Source organism: Tupaia chinensis, unplaced genomic scaffold (genome assembly GCF_000334495.1).
Source record: "Tupaia chinensis unplaced genomic scaffold, TupChi_1.0 Scaffold144378_1, whole genome shotgun sequence".
Lineage (NCBI taxonomy): Eukaryota > Metazoa > Chordata > Mammalia > Scandentia > Tupaiidae > Tupaia > Tupaia belangeri.
Genome location: NW_006204238.1, coordinates 3,434,139 through 3,450,047, shown reverse-complemented (window position 1 = coordinate 3,450,047; position 15,909 = coordinate 3,434,139). Strand labels below are relative to the sequence as shown.

General features: G+C 38.6%; 2 pseudogenes; one reads left to right on the top strand and one right to left on the bottom strand.

Moving 5' to 3' along the window:
* Nucleotides 1-221: 221 nt before the first annotated feature.
* On the top strand, nt 222-2,173 carry LOC102488110 (ribosome biogenesis protein NSA2 homolog pseudogene; annotated as a pseudogene).
* Nucleotides 2,174-3,621: 1,448 nt separating this feature from the next.
* On the bottom strand, nt 3,622-4,413 carry LOC102487686 (protein tyrosine phosphatase type IVA 1 pseudogene; annotated as a pseudogene).
* Nucleotides 4,414-15,909: the final 11,496 nt, after the last annotated feature.

Sequence of the window (15,909 nt, the reverse complement as noted above, 5' to 3'; positions counted from 1 at the left end):
TCCACCAAAATTTACCTGTATGTCAGATTCCTTGGGAGTGAGTTATTAGCAGAAGTATTTGTATTTACCACTCCCTAAATGTATGCAATTTTGAAAAATGGGGCGGCGCTTTCTTGTTCTGTACAGCACTGGGTCTGCTCATGGGTGTCTGGGACCTGAACGTTGACAACTTTTTTTGCGTCTCGAAGGCTGCTCTGCCCAGCAATTCAGCAACCATCACCATGCCACAAAAGGAATATATTGAATTACATCATAAATGCTATGGGTATCATTTGGATTACCATGAGAAAAAGAGAAAGAAGGAAAGTCGAGATTCTCATCAACGTTCAAAGAAGGCAAAAAGATGATTGGTCTGAAGGCTAAGCTCTTATCATAAACAGCACCATGCTGAGAAAATACAAATGAAAAAGACTATCAAGATGCATGAAAAGAGGAGCACCAAATAAAAGAATGATGTAAAGATTCATAAGGAGCAGGACCTGCCTATCTGTTGGACAGAGAAGAACAGTCCCGAGCTAAAGTACTTTCCAATATGATTAAACACAAACGGAAAGAAAGAACAGGAAAATGGGAAGTCCCTCTACCCAAAGTTCAAGCCCAGGGAGAAACAGAAGTATTTTAAAAGTTATTCAAATAGAAAAGAGAATGAAGGAAGCATGGAAGAGGATGGTTACAAAAGTCTGCTTTGTTGGAGACGGCTTTACTAGAAAATCACCAAAATATGAAAGATTCATTAGACCAATGGGCTTATGTTTCAAGAAAGCCCACACAACACATCCTGAACTGAAAGCCACCTTTTGCCTGATGATACATGGTGTAAAGAAGAATCCCTCATCCCCACTACATATAATTTGAGGTTTTATCACTGAAGGTACTGCCATTGAGGTGAATGTGACTGGGTTGATCCTTGTAACACAAGCAGGCAAGGTTATTTTGGGGAAAATATGCCCAAGTTATCAACAATCCTGAAAATGATGGATCCGCAAATGCTCCCTTACTGGTCTGATAGCAATTACAGAGTAGTAACTCTGTAATTTTTAAAGATGATACACCAATCTGGAAAACCACCATGACTGTGATGTTTCTCAATATAGTCAGTCTTACATGTCTACAGTCATCAAAAGATTATTTATTAAATTGTACAAAAACATTAACAAGGCCTGGTTTTACAAAAAAAAAAAATGGGGCTGCATATAATGAGATTTTCAGTTGACTATGTTCACGGCATCCATGCAGTAATTATTTGATCTTTTTCTTTTTTTCTACTGACAAAGGACTTATTTTAACATAAACTTTAAATGATTCACCTAAGTGAATTCACCTTGTAAATCAAATGTACTGGCCTAATGGGGACTTGCCATTGTCTTTGAAAGTTTTACAGAGTTTCTTTGTCTTTTTATCAGCTTCCTAGGACTGCCACAACAAATTCTATAAACATGTGATGTCTTGGAAAACAAAAATTTACTCTCTCCCAGTTATGAAGTTCAGAAGTCTGAAACCAAGATGTCAGCAGGATCATCATACTTGCTGCCCTGGAGGCTCTTGAGAAGACTCCTCTATAGCCTTGACTCCTGGCATTCTTCAGCTTTTGGCAGACTAACTCCTATCTGCCTCTTTCTTGTCATGGCTCTCTTCCCTGTGTCTGTATGCATCTTTTCCTCTTCTCACCAGTTCACCAATCAGATTCAAAGCCCATTCTAAATTCAGTTTGATTTCATCCCAATACCCTTAAGTAATTACATCTGCGAAAAACATATTTGTAATAAGGCCACATTCTGAAGTTCAGATTGAAAACAAATTGGGGACTGGAGGGGAGGACAGAATTCAAACCATTATCCTGTTACCCTAACACACCTGAACAAAGGATCATGCCACAGTCAAACCAAGAGAGACAGGAAGACAAAAGGAAGACGAATACCATCCTGAAGCATCTTAGGACACTGCTTCTAGTTTTTCCATCTCCTATCTCATGCCATGGCTTTACACCTCACTGGCAGTTGTCCTCTGACAGTCTTAGAGAGGCCATCTCCTCATATACAGCTCAGACACTTGGCCTCCTCATCGCCTCCACCACCTGTTTCCATGGGTCTGTTTCTGAGTTGTGTGTATTACCCAGCACACTCATCAACATTTTTAATTACCTTTTAACCTGTCCTTTCTTCAGGCTGCCTGATTTGTGAGTTTCTTATCCATTGAGAACTGCTGTTGGCAATGATTTTTCTCTAGTCCAATCTGCATTTTCTTAGATCAAATTCTAGCTGTGGCTCAGAAACTAGCCTTTTTATTAATATTATACATGCTTTTGGTCTTTTTTTTTAAAAAATAAATCCATTTCACTATTTATTTAAATGTTTAAGCTCTCATACTAAATTTTTACAAGTTAGTGAACACTGACAAGTTATTTCTCTCACAAAACTATAACCACACATTCCCAGACAGTATAAATAGATGGTTGAACTAACATTAGTACACATCACCATTTTATCAATGGCATAATAAAACAAATTGTCAAGTATCCAAATATTAAGTTACACACCTCAAAAGGCATATAAAATGTTAGATATCTGTTCAATTCATTAGTGGAAACTTAGTTTTTTTTACAAGAGGTGGAAAGAAAAAAAAACACACTTCAAACAAAAAAAGTTGGTAAACTTCCATTAAGTATGGAACAAATAAGAATTTCAGAAGTTTATGATTAAAAATTGTCTTAGCTACAACAGCAAAGCATTTCTACCTTTAAAAAATATTTAGTAAATTAAAGAGCATATCCTACATGTTATGCAGAAGACAAAGGGAACATTTTACTAAAAATATTTAATAGTCCCCTCCTGTTCTTTTTTCAGGCTCTCTCTGTTAAGCTGCACCTCAGAGAGCAAACATTAAATTAATTTGAAGCCTTTTTTTTTTTTTTTTGGTCTGGAGACATCAAAGACGTGCTTCTGTACAATGTAGATTTTCAGAATGGAGGTTTTTCATAATAAGCACAAAATAAGATTCCAAAAGACATAAAATTATCACCATAATACTTGGTAAAAATTAAAGAAAAGAAAACAATGGTTAAGGCAAACTTAATGTATACCGGTATGAATGGGGAGATGTAAACATAAAGTGAGGAGGCAAATAAGCACATAGGCCCTACTGTAAATATTTGAAATGACTTAGGAATAAACTATGTAAGGTCTAAAGTGTTTGTCGCTCCTGGGACTTTAGTTCTGTATGATATTAAAAATATATAAGTATTGTGCTGGGTATTTTGGCACCTAATCTTTCTAAATTTCTTACATATTGATAAGATTCTGGCATGGGAGTAGATTTAAAGACCTAACTCAATATCGTGTGATTTCAAGAAAGGTCAGCTGGTACAAATGAGAAGCACATTTTAAATATTGAACAGCAAGAATCTTTTGCTAAGGGTCCAAGTAGGTTGATTGTAGCCCAAACACAGAGGCTGTAATTCTGTCAAGCTCTGCAGCCTGGTAAAACTGCTTCCAATACTCCCATAGAAGCTACGTTAGATTTTTTGACCAAGCCAACATGTTGGGTACTACGTACAACAAATCAGGTCCTGTCTCAAGTTCCACTTCCAAGGGAATAGCATCAGGAACCCCAATTTTACTGAGCTCAACAGTTATTTCTATAACCACTGGAGTCTTTGAAGTCTTTTTAGGATGATACTTTTCCAAATATAAATTTTGCTTGAGGGACCAGCAGTTAACATAATGGCTACGTCACTGGACTCCCATGTAGTTGACCACGGTTTGAGTCCTGGACCTGGTGGCTTAAACTCATGCCGGACACATGTGCGTGCATGTCCAAGATCCCAGGAGGAGAATGGAGAAGAAGGGATTGTGATGTGGCCATTTCCCTTGGGGGGTGATTTCTCACTTTATGTCTCTGTCTGTCTCTGTCTTTCTGGTGAGCACATATGCCCTATAGCAAAAACCTCTCAAAAAAAAAAAAAAAGTTGCTTGCTGTTAAAAGAAGCTCCATGTCACTTTCGTCTTATGAATTATACTGCATCTTCATATTTCATTCCACCTTTAATTAATACTAAGGCAACTAGCACTGGAGCTCTCCCAAGACCTGCAACACAATGAACAGCAATACAGCAACCTTAAAAAATTAAGGCTCTTCACAAAACTTAATTTTTACAAGACTTAAGCAGTCATCAACAATCTGGTTAGATGGTAGTGCACCATCAACAAAAGACCAATCGAGAACATGAATGACTTCTTTCTCCACAAGAGTAGTGTCATAAGTTGCTTCACATACTCTTACTATTGTGGTAACTCCATATTTTGCAAGTTCCTCTATAAATTTGCTTAAGGTCACATTGGTTGGATCATGTATAATAAGAAATCTCATGTTCTTAGATGTGACTTCTACTGGAGCTGGGTGGTTCATTTGAGACATGTTAATTTAGTTAAGAAATATTCAAAAGGGTTATGAGAGAATTTTAAAAACTGAATACAGAAAGGATGCAAAGAAACTGAAGTGTACTTCTATAGACTCTACTTGAAAGTCTCAGTGCTTTGGGTATGAAGTTGACAGTAATGGGCAATGAAATGAACCTCCTATGCAGAAGTAGCAATTCAATCCAGTAATACTGAGGCAATAGAAAGGAAGTGCACTGAGGTCTACCCCATCCAGGTCCGAACTCTTGGAAAATGCTCTGCAGATTTCAATTCAACTTCTGTGTCCTGGTTAACCAGCATAGGGGGACTTCTTGGTGGAGTAGTGATGAATTTCTACAGTTCACTTTGCATAGAGATCACGCTGACCTGGCAGTAATCTCCATTACTCTTCAGAAACTTCATAAATGTGTGACCAAGAACACCACAAAAAGGAATATGTTTAGTCATTGAAGACTGTGTCCTAATCATAGAGCTGGTCCTGAGGCGGTGGCGACACAGGCAACTGTGGTGGTGGTGGCGGCTGTAGGGTAGAGGGTGACAATGGTTGTCATGGGGCAGCAGCAGAAGCAATGCAGTGGTCTTCTTTTCTTTCCTTTTTTTTCACTCACTTTTCACTGGGTAATGGCTTTCCCATGTCAATCAGTTTGAACTAAGTTTTTCAAGAGAAACTGGTAAAATGTACACACCATTTAATATCTGTATATAATGTCCATGTTTTGTGAACACTGGGTCCAGACACATGACCTAGAACTGAAGAGTGTACTTCCAATAATACATCGTTGAAATCATTACTTCCAGGTATACATATTTGAAATCAATACTTCCTGGAGACTCAGTTTATGAAGTGTGAGTGCTCAATAAACACATTTTGTGATAAACATATAACTACAATACCCTTACTTTATTTAAAGACAAATATACTTTCCAGAAGAATACTTTCTCATCTCAAATTTCAAACTTTGTTTATCCCAATTTAAAATCAAAATTAAGAAGTAGAAAAGTTTCTTATGTTTTAGAGTAATCTGTTAGTAAAGCAAGATCTAAATATTTGTCTTATTATATGCAAACATAGCATGATTATAAGATTTAGTAGTTGATTTTTAGAATTTATCTTCTTACCAGTGAAATGCTTAAGGTTTAGTCAATAGGGTGACAAGAATATGCTAGACATTCAGTTTTGTAACGTAATATGCAAATCATCCAACAATCTAGTTAGAAGTATCCTAATTCATTGCAAACTTTGATATCTTTGGTTTTGTTTTTTAAAATCATTTTTTTCAACTTCTCTATTCCAACTGGTATATGTTCATTTTGTTTTATTTTATTAGTTTAAAAGATAGTCATAAATTAATTAGGCCATCCATTAATAATATTCCATTTTCTTCTTATAAGGAAAAAACATTTTAAAAAATTTCATTTGCTTTCCTTTCATCATTTCACACAGTTATTTTAAAATAACTTTTCATTTTGTTAGCTACTGTTGGCAGAAAAATATATTGTATATTCAGCTTTATCCATACTCTATTTCAGGCCAGGGCCCTCCTCCTTTCAAAGACTGCTAACAGCCCAAATGAAGCCCAGTTATTATCTTTGGGATAAAACATAAGTAAATAAACACAGTTCAAATAAAAGAAACTTACCCACAGGACATTACTGTTCTGATACCAGCAAGAAATAGCTCAGCCTCAAGTTTGTCCAGCCCTCAAATGTTTATTTTTGATGTTTCTTTCTTTAAAAATCTCTAAATGGCCATCAGGTTGTCTTAATTTGTGGAGGATGCTCTAACAAAATACTATGAACTGTGTGGCTTAGAAACAAAGAAGCATATTTTCCGCTTTCAGAGGATACAAAGTCCAAAATCATGGCACCGGCAGATTCAGTACCTGGAGGGAGCTCATTGCCTAGGTCAAAGACAATGGTGCCTCCTCACCGTGTCCTTACATGATGAAAGGGGCAAGGGAACTCTTTGGGGACTCTTTTATAATGATCCTAATGCCGTTCTGATTAGTGCCTAATTTAGATCAGTGTCTAATCACCTCCTCAAAGATCCCACCTCCTAATACAATTATGTTGGAAGTTAAGATTTTAATGATAAATTTTGGGAGAAGGCAAACATTCACACTATAGCAGTGATCAAGATCTGGGCCTTTCTGGGAACCAGCAGTTAGCGTATGGCTATGTCACTGGACTCCCACGTAGTTGACCCCGGTTCACATCCCGGACCTGGTGGCTTAAAACTCAAGCCGGGCGCGTGTTCGTGCGTGCCCAAGATCCTGAGAGGAGAATGGAGGAGAAGGGATTGCGGCATGACCATACCCCCTGGTGGGTGATTTCTCGCTTTCTGTCTCTCTGTCTTTCTCTGTCTGTCTGGCGAGCACACGTGCCCTATAGCGAAAACCTCTTGGAAAAAAAAAAAAAGATATAGGCCTTTCTGAGGGAAGTTCACATTCCTCTTCCTCTTTGCCCCATTTACTCTAGACTTGGGCAAGTATTCAGAAGGGCAACTCTGGTATCACCCTATTTATCATCACTGTGTTCATTTCTCAGCACTCCACAATCTCCCTCATCACTCACAAATAGATAATCCCAGGTGACAAAGAGAATCAGGTAGAAGTTGCCCATACAAATCAGGGCACCTCCTTATCTTGAATCCATTGCCTCTGAGGCCTTATTCATGTACAGTCCCTACCTGGTCAGAGATTCCTCTCAGTCTTGGGGCTGTGCAGATGGTCCAAATAGAGGCAGCTATAGTGCTTTACCCTACCATTATTGTTTCAGTTTGGGCACATAAAATCATACTAGGAAAAAAATTATTCCTCCTCTGGTTTCTCTGGAAAGGATATAAACCTTGAACTCTGTTGTTGAATTTTTTGACGCATTTACTGCAAAAGGAATGAGGGAAAAAGATGCCAGAGATCAAGAGATAATTCTGTGGATCACTTGCTAGATCCAGATTCCCTAGAGAACATCTCCATTCCTTCTGTTAGACAGAAATAAATAAATCTCCCCTTCAGATTAAACAACATTGAGTTGTGTTTGTGTGTCCCTTACGACTGAAATCATCCTAATACACAAAGGGAAGGAGTCTAGGAACAGAGTCAAGCATAAGCCTTTGACATATGTCAAGTAGGACTAACTGGAGCTTTACTCTTTGGAGAGGTTTGAGGAGGCAATTGTAATAACTGGAGAGGAAAAAAGCACAAGGATGATAGGCAGAAAATCAAAGTGAAGTCAAAATTCAGGACATTGTTTCAAGTAGCAGTAGGTCAAACAGTGTCCTAAGTTCCAACAAGCATAGGGGTTGTAGAGGCTCTAGCCAGAAAAGATAACAATCCTAGGTATGTGGCAACAGGTGTCAAGAAATTTGATCTTCGGAATGCTAAGAATACTGGGGTTGAAGTAAGAAAACATTCTGTTTAAAGAAAACAGGGTTACTAAATAACAGGGTTACTCAAGAAACTGAGCCACAAGTAGTTTGGAGCTGGTGCAGAATCCTAACAGGCCCAAGCAAAAGAACAACTGACATTAAATCCATTAGCCTTTATATTCACTCCATGACTTCTGCAGAGTCTGGGACAGAGCTGAATGAATTGCAAGGGAAGGTATCTATTGTCTCCATCCACTATTCTCTCCATAACCACCTCAACGATTCATCTCTTCTGGCAGATTTGATTTCAAGTATGACTCCTGGGCACTGTCACTTGCAACTTCTCTTTAACAGGAATAAGGCTCATTCTAAACAGTCAATTTCCAGTTTCTAACCAGGTCAGGTTCCACATATTTGTTTGGGCTGAAAAAAGTAATTCTTCGAAATACTTATGAGTTTAATAGGGTTTTGTGGACTATATGGAAACCCAATCTCAAAGAAAGTTGTTATAGGAAATTGTGGTCTGCAATGAGACTTGGAACTCAAAGCACATATCTCTTTCCCCCTGCTTCAAGGATGAAACCACAGAAACTGAAAAGAAAACATGGCAAGATATAGAAAATGTCTTTATCTTGAATCTCTAATAGCCAGTGAAAAGGAAGCATTGGATGTTCTGGTTATTCATAGCTATGTAACAAATCACCCTCAAATGTCATGACATAATGCAAAAAGCTGTTTATACTATCTCGTGATTCTGGAAGTTAAGAATTTGAGTAGAGGGACCAGCAGTTAGCGTAATGGCTGTGTCGCTGGACTCCCATGTAGTCGACCGCGGTTCACATCCTGCACAGGGTGGCTTAAAACTCACGCCGGATGCGTGTGCATGCGTGCCCAAGATCCCAAGAGGAAAATGGAGGAGAAGGGATTATGGCGTGGCCATCCCCCCTGGGGGGGTGATTTCTTGCTTTCTGTCTCTCTGTCTCTCTCTGTCTGTCTGGCGAGCGCATGCGCCCTATAGCAAAAACCTCTTAAAAAAAAAAAGAATTTGAGTAGGGCTCTACTGAGCAATTTACTCATGGAGCATCTTCTAGGATCACACTGCCTGGTAGTCTTGATCTTTAAGTCATGGAGGATCCTGGAAGGCTTCATTGACATGCCAGGAGGCTTGGCAAGAATGACTGCAATGTGGCTCTCAGCTAGCTCCCTTTCCTTTTCTGTGTAGTCTCAAAGCTTCTCCATACAATCTCTTCACTAGGGCAGTCAGACTTCTTATATCGCATCTTAGGGTTCCAAGAAGCCACCTGTCCTCTCAGATGCTAGGTATAAATTTGGAGAGCATTGCTTCTATGATATAGTTAAGCCCAGGCTCAAAGGGAGAGGAAATGGGCCTTTTCCCTGATTCCTCTGCTCTGACTTGTTCCTATGGCGTGGTACCTGATTGTGCTAATTCTTACTACTTCTTACAAAACATGATTGATGAGGCACTTGACTTCCCACTGCTAAAAATTGTCTATAAACCTATCTCTGCTTTATTGAAGTGTGTTGTTTCCAGGTCAGTGTTAAAAATCTGACTCATTTTGTTTCTAATTGAGTACAAAGGACTTCCTCCCACCCACTGCCCCTGCCTAGCATGGGCCACCTGTTCTTCCATATAAAATATTCCTAAACTGGATGTTTATAACATAGAGAAGACCTGTGTTCTTGAGGATTAAGAATTCAAGAACAATCTCAAGTCTTGTTTCCAACTAATAGTTTTTCTCTTCTCTTTACCTCTGGCAGCTCCTTTGTGTGTTCCCTTAAGAAAAATACTTTGAGATTTCTTTCTTCTTTCAGAGAACATTTATCAGCAGGGCATTGACCCTGCAGGGTATTGGCCCTGCAGTATCTTTGGACAGGTAAATTTTATTCAGGACTCAAGCTCTCAGCCTTTCCCCCTGTTATAGTCTATACATCAGATTCCCTGCAGCGGGGGGAATCAGGGCAGACTGTAGACTCATCTGTTCTTTGGTAATGCAATTTACCGGCAGATGGAACCTTATGGATGTGCTTCAGAAGAAAGCATTTTTTTCTTGTCATTGCAGGAATTTAGGACAGTTTCTTTCTGGCTCATAAAGTCCTTTGTAAACACTATAATTTTGGTGTCTAGTCCTTTCTCACTATCCCATGCTAAAAGAGCTCAGTCTTGGTGTAGATGAGCCTTGGTATAGATAATTTGGAAGCATATTATAATGAATCATATTTTGGTAATAGATATGATATTTTTCCTATCTCTGCCTTGCCTAGATGGTGTTAAATGAGTACACAGTTACTGCCAGCAGTTTCATGGGGAGCAGGGATGTGTCAAGCAAAAGCCTGACAGATTTTTCAAGTTGCAGTGAAAATTTCACATACAGTTTATAAAGTGCTGATTGTGCTTTTCATCCAACAACACAAAATCTAATTAAAGTTCAATTCAGGGGCCAGATGGTGGTGTATCAGTAAAATACAATGTTTTATGAGGCTGAAAAGCATAAGAAAGTTCCACATTCACAGAGCTCACTGAGTATGCTGGGGACACATGTGTCCATGACATTGAACTGAAGCTGGGAGTAAATCATGGTGCTGAGACTCTATTGGGGGTGTCTCCTTTTCTCTCTACTCTCTCTCTTTCTTTCTTGCTCATAGAAGAAATAAAGAGATAAATCTTTATTTAAAAAGTTCAAGTCAGCATATATCAAACATTTAAAACAGTAGAATCACATCATATGGGACGTTTACCTTCAAAAGAGTATTACATAAACTCAAAGTGGTATATAGAGTCATTTTAAAACTTCCATAAATGTTGACAATAAAGTTATACTTTTGATTGGAATTTACTTTTAATAAGTTCAGAATAGGGCACTTTTTCTTGCAGTGAAGATTATTACTCCACTGATACACCAGAGCATCCTCCTACATCTGAATTCTCATAGTTGGCTTGCATTTTCAGGTATTGAATAAATATAAATATTAGAATAAAATTAGCCAGGCTATCAACCTGTGTTACTTGAAATACACATAAGTTGGAGATTTGATGAGAGAGCAGGAAGTTGTAAGTGCAAACAGTAACTTCCTCTACCTCAGGACATAGGACAAGAACCTTGTGAGAGTATGCAGCTTAGGTACAGGAGGCAGTTATCAGAATGCCTCACTAATTGTTCATTGAAACAGGTTGACACATGCCTTAGATGTCAGGGGCTCTGCAGAAAAATCTGCGGAGCACGGGAAACATCCCGACCCTAACTACATCATGCAATGCCTGCTCTATGTCTATGAATGCCCAATATGCCCAATATCCTCTTTGATGCATACATAGACAGCCTTCCTCAGTGTTGCAGAGGAACAGCATAAGTAAACTGGCTTGACCGATGACTCACAACAGGATCACACATGATAGTAATAAGGTCAAAAATATCTACATGAAAGTCCTTATCTCTAACTGTACAACTTAAACTGCATCCTTGAAAGCTTATAAAGCAATTCATTGTGCCTGGTAAAATGCATGAATAAAGGAACTCAGCATGACTGAGCAGCACCACTTGTTTGTGTTCACCTGCAACTCTGCTTCTGCATCTTTCTCCTTTCTCTAACTTTCTTCCTCTACAGGACCAAGTCCCGGGGAGAACGCTGAGAATATTACCATCCAGAGAGATGTTACTCTTAAGCTAGCTGGCAGATGCTGACAGGACCTCACCAAGCCAAGTCCTGACTTAGAGATTTTCTCCAGATAGAAATGTAATCAGAGCTAGGACTATGTGGCTTGCAGTTGACTTGTTGGTCAAGGATGGCCTGTATCAGGAAACTAGCACAGAAGTCCCAGTTCAAAGTGCCGGTAACATATAAACGGAAACAACTAATAGGTGAATCTCACTTAACTATTAGTTGTTTCCATTTATATGTTACCGGCACTTTGAACTGGGACAGTAGCAGTTATTTTGGGACTTCACCAATGATCTCAAAGCTTCAACTGTATTCCACCATCAATATCACCTCATATACTGCTACTATTCAGAAACACTAAAACCAATAAAACAGGAATTGTGCCAAACCTACACTTAATCTACCTAGGCAATGAACATTTATTGAATGCTTGATCTCTACCAGGTGCAGTTCTAAGGCCACTGTCAGAAAACTGTGGCTTATGGACATAATTCTGTTTGCTGCTTGAATTCGTAAATAAAGTTTTATTGAAACAGAACTGTGTTCATTTGATTACACCTTGTAGCTGCTTTGGTACTATAATGGCAGAGTTGAACAATTATAACAAAGACTGTATGACTCTCTGTGTTAGTTCACATACCATAAACTAATAAATGTTTATTTCTCACAGTTGTGGTGGTTGGGAAATCCAAGATCAAAATGCCAGGAGAGTCAGTGTCTGATGAGGCCCTGCCTCTCATGAACGGTGACTTTTAGGAATTTCCTCACGAGGTTCTAATGGCAAAAAGCTCTTTGGATCCTTTTCATGGGGCACTCATCACATTAGTGAAGACAGAACTTTTATTATCCAATTATCTCCCAAAGGCTATACCTCCTAATAGCATCATCTTGGTACTTAAGATTTAACATATGAATTTTAGGAGATCATAAACATTCATACCATAACACCCTCAAGGCCTGAAATATTTCCTCTCTGGTCATTTCAGTCAAGTTTATTGGTCCCTGATGCATGGGCAAATTTGGGGATGCAATTTCTCTCATTACTCCACTATTTCGTAGTTGATACCACTAAACATCTAAGTTTTCCTCTTCACCTCTAAAACCTTCCAATATTGTGACCTTTAAACATCCTCTTCTAATTCAGAAGTCACAAAAACAGTACTAAAATCCATAGCTTTTTGAGGGGAAATTTAAAGGTCCCATCTGTATTTCATTATATAGGGACTTAAGTAAATACAGAATCTTTCCAGTTGGTATTCTTTACAATCAAAAACTAACTGGTGGGCCAGCAGATGGTGGTTAAGGCACCAGATTCAACATGGCCAACCAAGAGGTTGGAGTCTGGGATCCAATGGCTTCAAAAAGATGTAAGGTGCATATGCGTATGTGTCCAAAATCCCAAGAGGAGAATGGACAAGAAAGGATTGCTATATGCTAGAATATTCACTTTTCAAACTAAGTGACATATGTGATTGAATGTATAAACTAAATTGAAATAGAAAATATTAAAAATTTTAAAAAAACTGGTATTTTTTCTGGCAAGACCAGAAAAAATAATATCTAATGATTAAATCTAAAAATAATACCTAAAAATAATATCTACTTTTTAAGGAATTTATAATTAGCCTGAAATATTTAAAATTAAACATACTTATTTGTCATTTTAAAAAAAGAAATGATTGTGGGAACCAGCAGTTAGCGTAATGGCTATGTCGCTGGACTCCCACGTAGTCGACCGCGGTTCGTGTCCCGGACCCGGTGGCTTAAAACTCACGCCGGGCGCGTGTGCGTGCGTGCCCAAGATCCCGAGAGGAGAATGGAGGAGAGGGGATTGCGGCGTGACCATCCCCCCTGGGGGGTGATTTCTCGCTTTCTGTCTCTCTGTCTCTCTCTGTCTGTCTGGCGAGCGCACGCGCCCTACAGTGAAAATCTCTCAAAAAAAAAAAAAAAAAAAGAAATGATTGTGACATGATCATCTCCCCTGGGGGGGAGGGGATGCTTTCTCACTTTCCTTCTCTCTCTCTCTCTGGTGAGTGTACACACCCTGTAGCAAAATAAATAAATAAATAAATAAATAAATAAATAAATAAATAAGGTGGGCTAATGTAAACAGAAAATTGGAAATTGCTGGAGATATATTTATTAGCCAAAATTCTAAATAAGCAGGAGTCTGAAGAACCAAGTCAGGAACCAGGGAACACCTGGGAGCATTAAGTTGCAAGAACTCCTCAACCTTGGATTACAGGTTAAGGTAAAGAATGGCTCAACTCTTACATGCAGTTCATGCATTATTTTCTTTGAAACTTTCAAAATTCGAAGTCCTAGAAAAAAGTGTCTAATGAGCCCATGTTGACTCCAGATCCATCCCCTTGAGATAAGCAAACACCTTGACTTCCTCTCTAACAATAGTGCCTAGAAGAGCAAAGAGTGAATTCCCCAGGAGGGAAAGCAGGGTGCTATTAGGAAGGAGTCATAATTTAAGTAGATAAGAAAACAACAAATGTCCAACACCAGTCCTTTGGGAAACAAAAAGCAGAAGCTCAAATTTTGTTTCCAAAATCCACTTTAGGCTTAGATTGAAAAGGTGACAATAGAACTGAAATGAGGCATTTTTCAAGAAGCTTGTCTTTTGCATCAAAATAACACCAGATTTTGTTTTGAAACCTTGGCTCTTTCATTTTAACCTCTCTGGAAATTGCATGACTCTTAGAGCAGGTCTCTTTGCCATGAATCTGTTATGGTATTCATTATACCACCCCACCCTCCAGCCTGACTGAGTCTGGAAGATATGGCTGTTTGCCTGAATACTGGTGATGTATATTATCAATAATTTTTCTTCTAATTCCCTTTTTTATCTCTAACTAGGAATATTAAATATTTTTAAAACTATGTTTACATTTAATTTATCTAACACTTAATTTTTTAATGTGTGCCAGGTGTCATCTTAAGATTTTTACCCTTGCAACTATTAATTCATTGGCAACACCAAGAGGTACTATGATTAACCCATTTCATAGAAAAAGAAACTGAGTATAAGAGCTTTTAAGTAGCTCAACATCTTTGTTGAGGTCACAAAAGTTGGAAGTGACAAAGTCATCCAGGCTTTCTGGCTCTGAAATTTATTTTCTTAACCCCAAAACCATGCTGTTCCTTCAAAACATTGCAAAATTAACTGATCTACAAAAGGATTGAAAACATGACATTGACCTTATCAGCAATTGAAGATCAGATTGGTACAATTTTCATAGCAAAATTGCATATAAACACCATCATTTGGCCCAGCCTGATTGTGCAGTCAATAGCAAAGTGAATTGCAGTGCTGGAAACCACATGGCTGAAGACGGGCCTGGATCCATGGGTTGGCCTGAAAACACACTAGGTACATGTGGGCCTACCCCAGATCTGAGGAGTAGAAGGGTTAGGGAGAGAGGATTGTGATGTGACAAGATCTTGTCTAGTGTGCTTCTCTCTGTCTCCCCCTCTTTCTCTATCTACATACCTACATGTGCTCTATCATGAATAAAATAAATAAACTTTAAAAAGTAATCTAATTAGTAATATTTATCCATGCCTGACTCAGTTAAATAAGTCTGCCTTATTTTTTCACTTATTTATTCACACAACAAACACATACAGAGAGTGCTATATGCAGAGCTGGGGATACCAAGAGGCTTAAGTTTATGATATAAGAGGAAGAGTCTCCTTTTTTATGTAATCTTTATTGCTCCCAATTATAAGAATAACAGGAGCTAGATCCACAATAATAATGCAACTAGACCTACATGGGAAAAACCTGGGTTCACATCTTAGGGCCTCTCTGTGTACACTGGGTGCATGCAAGCTCCCTTTATCTGGCTGGGAGTAGTCATGGTATGAAGACCCTGTTGGAATTTGAGAATGTCTGTCTCTCTCTCTCTAAAGAAAAAAAGTGAACTTTAAAAACTAAGAACTGAGGGACCAGCAGTTAGCGTAATGGCTGGACTCCCATGCAGTCAACCGTGGTTCACGTCCTGGACCCAGTGGCTTAAAACTCACGCCGGGCGCATGTGCATGCCTGCCCAAGATCCTGAGAGGAGAATGGAGGAGAAGGGATTGCGGCATGGCCATCCCCCCTGGAGGGTGATTTCTTGCTTTCTATCTCTTTGTCTCTCTCTGTCTGTCTGGCAAGTGCATGTGCCCTAAAGCAAAAACCTCTCAAAAAAAAAAAACTAAAAAAACTAAAAACTGACTCAACATATTAAAATATTGAAAATATATAACCACAGAAAAGAATAAATTTTAACTTTATTTCACAATGAAATAACTCCATGCTTAATATCTCGATTGTTTCTAGTATGATATTTACTTTAAAAAAATTATTTTTTTCTACTCTCAAGATGTTGTCAGGGAGACTCAACCTGTGAGGCTCTCTGCCCAGGGTATAAGGGTCCTTGCCCTTATGCAAGAAAC